This window comes from Grus americana, chromosome 28, assembly GCF_028858705.1.
Source record: "Grus americana isolate bGruAme1 chromosome 28, bGruAme1.mat, whole genome shotgun sequence".
Classification (NCBI taxonomy): Eukaryota; Metazoa; Chordata; class Aves; order Gruiformes; family Gruidae; genus Grus; species Grus americana.
In genome coordinates, this window is record NC_072879.1 from 1,172,533 (window position 1) to 1,176,203 (window position 3,671).

The following is a 3,671-nucleotide window of genomic DNA, read 5'->3' on the forward strand; positions in this document are numbered from 1 at the left end:
TAGGAACGTATTTGCCTTCGCCTACAAAGCACAGACTGACCGTCAGCCTGGCTGCTCCATCCTGCTGTTACAAACCTCCAAGTAGCAAGGAAAGGACAAAGGCTTGTGCCAGGGAAGATGGGGTGGGTCACATCAAAAGGGCGGCTCTGAATCCCCTGCCCAAGGAGAGCCTGTCTCTGAGCGCCCTTGCTGGGGTTGGTGCCCCACGCTGTTCCCCGGCTGACCCAATCCCCGAGATCTGGGCTGCATTGCCTCCACATGCTCCTGGAGATCACCAGGATCAAAGGCCCTGCAGACATCCCAGGAGAAAATCCTGCTCTGCAGTTTCCCAGGCCAGAATTGCTCACGTGGGATTGCAGCCCAGAGGATGGACGACCGGACAGACAGACCTCAGGACAGACAGCAACAAGGGCTTGAAGACAACATATACATGGGCAGAAGCCTTGTGCCTGGGTGAAGGACCTTCCTCAACATTCCTGATTATCTTATGGGATCTGTTGCTGCTCACTTCCATGTTTTCCAAAATTAGCCCCCTTCTTATGCAGTGTCTTGGGCCTGAAGTAGGTTTGCTGCTTCTGGAGAACCTGGGACCAGGAAGGTGGCCAGGTGGTGCCCGGATATCATTGCTTCAGCCTGAGACCAACCCTCACGGCGGACTTCCACGTGTGGTTCACAAGGATCAATGCTGGGACCCATTCTGATCCACACGGTCTTAAATAATCTCGTAAAAGGGCAGAAAATACAGCAATAAGGCTTGTTGGGGAGGTAGAAATTTTCAGGGTAGTTGACACAAAGAATGAGTGGGAAAGTTTACAGAAGGATCTAAGGACACGAGGAGACTGGGCAGTAAAAGGGCAGATAAAATACAACGCTGATAAATGCAAAGTCATGCACATGAGGAAAACAACCTTAACTACCTATATACCACGATGGGCTCCAAATTAGCTATTACTGCTCAGAGAAGAGCTCTTGGACTTAATGTGGGTAGTTCTCTGGAAATGTCAGCTCAATGTTCGGCTGCAGTCAAAAAGGCAAATCAGATGTTAGCAATGATTAAGAGAGGAACAGAGGAGAAATCAGAACACATCGTTACAGTCCCGTGTCAATCCATATTCGATACTCCCATCCCCTCCTCTCTGGGAGCTGAGCAAGGAGAGACACTAAGGGTGGGATTGGCTGGTACCCACAGACAGGAACGTTAAGGGGCATACGAGGAGCCCTAAAGATTGTGGTGAGCAGCCTGGAGAAGAAGGAAAACAGTTATTTTCTTGTTTTCCTAGCAGAAGAATGAGGCAAACCCCCAAATCTCTCTGATAAGCAGGATCAGAGCAAGCCAGAGGGAATCCTCATCCCCCTGTGTTTCCTTGTATTTAGGAACTCCCTGTCTCTGGGCTGCTGAGACCCAAAACATAAATGTGTTTGGAGGGGTTGGTATATGAAGATGATGCGAGGGCTGGAGCACCTCTGCTATGGAGACAGGCTGAGTTGGGGTTGTTCAGCCTGGAGAAGAGAAGGCTCCAGGGAGACCTTAGAGCCCCTTCCAGTCCCTGAAGGGCCTACAGGAAAGCTGGAGAGGGGCTGTTTATCAGGGAGCGTAGTGACAGGACAAGGGGAACGGGTTTAAACTAAAAGAGGGGAGATTTAGATCAGATGTTAGGAAGAAATTCCTCCCTGTGAGGGTGCTGAGGCCCTGGCACAGGGTGCCCAGAGAAGCTGTGGCTGCCCCTGGCTCCCTGGCAGTGTTCAAGGCCAGGTTGGATGGGGCTTTGGGCAACCTGGGCCAGTGGAGGGTGTCCCTGCCCGTGGCAGGGGTGGGACTGGATGGGCTGTGAGGTCCCTTCGCACCCAAACCGTTCTATCATTCTATGATTCAGTGAATAACCCCTCGAGGGCGGTTACATGGGATGGCCAGCGCAGCCTCAGCTGTTAGTCATTAAGCTGAAGATAAGGAGAAGTGATTCAGCATGAGAAGTGTCACCTTTTTTCTCACCAGCTTTCCCCTAGCATCTGTCCCTGGGGATAGGGATGTGCAGAGGGTCCCAAAGGTCTCCTGGAGTTCAGCGGAGGGAAGAGCGAATCTATGGGCCAGGAGGAGGGTGGCAGAAGGAAAAACCTCTCCCCGCGAGAGATTCGTGGAAGCCCGTTGCTGCTCCAGGCTGATCTTGGTGCTGGGCTGGGAGTGAGGGCTGGGTTTGGTCTGTGCTGCCCCAAAAGATCTCTGAACCCAGGAGATCTGGTCCTCCTTTCCCAGTGTAGTTGTCCCCTTCCTGATGCTGAGCAGACAGTGGGCTTGAAAACTAGGAAATCAGCTGTGAAAATCCCACCTTTCTCTCCCACGCCTCCCTCCTCACCATGCAGGAACAAGAAGGTCCCCCTTGCAGCCAAAACTGGAACGCTTTAATGCTCAAGGAGCATTTGAGCAGGGTCCTGAGGGGCATGCCTCCTGTCCCAACCATTTGGAGCATCATTTAGCTTCTCTCCTCACCTCAGTTTTCCCATTTGCGTGGCAAGGAAGACCACAGGACGCAGGGTGATAGCCAGAGGAGAGACACTGCGGGCTCTTCAGGAGAAGTGAGCTTTGGGGATGGGGTGTTTGTGCTCCTGCCGTTAGCACTTCGGTTAATGCCTCCACACTACCTTGTCTTTCAGTGGCAAACAATAAAGCTCAAGGTGAGCATCACCTCTGCCCTATCTCTTAGATTCGCCTCTCTCCTGTCCATCCATCACACGCTTGCTCTCCTGCAGCCGATTGCAGCCGACCTGCATCAGCTATTGATTTATTGACAGAGGCCGGGTCTGGAAGATTCAGGGAAGCAGCTCCCTACAGAAACGCTTTTCAGAAGTAGAGATTTGATTTTTTATTTATTCTTCTCTTCAATGTATGGATTTAACAAGCTCTAGGCAACAAAGAACTTACTCCTCCAGCACGCAGGCTCTCACACTCCCTCCATCTCCTCCCCTTGCCTGGCGGTAAAGTCATCTTTAAGGGATTACCCTTTAAGGGCAAAATGCAGCCCTGTGGATAGAGGCAGCCCATGGCGTCCCCGGGGCTTGGATGCTACATGACCTCTGTGCTGACCTCTTTCGAAAGAGTAAATGTCTCCCTTGGTCTCCGTGTTTGTTATGCAATGATACCATGCACGCAGCAGTGTCAACATGAGACCAAAATTCCGCCCCCCCCCCTTTTTTTTTTCCATATTGAGATGATGAACTTCCAGCCCAAAAAGGCGCAAGGGACCAGAGGCACCCATGGGGGTGTCCACCAGCGAGGCAGGGCACAGCTGGCAGCATCTGCACCTTTCCTTTTTCCATGACTGTAGGGGGGGGTGTTGCTTCTTGGTTTGGTTTTCTTTACCCCCTCTTTCCCAGAAGCTTGCTGCCCAGGAGTTTGGAGAGACCAACACCAGGAAAAAAAAGACCCTTTTGCCCTCTGTGCTTGCTTTTCCCAGCTCCAAAACACCAGCCTGTCACCCAGGCTTTGAGCCTGAGCAATTCTCCTGCTGCATCAGCCGGGACATCGCTACGGGCTTTGCTTCTCCTGAGATGTCCCCAGCGTCCTGCAGCTCCGGGATGGGGTGAGGGGTGGGCAGGAGGCTGGGATGAGGAGGAGGCGATGCTGCCCTGCTAGCACGGTGCTTGTGGCCGAGGGATCGGCAGCATTTACAGGGCTG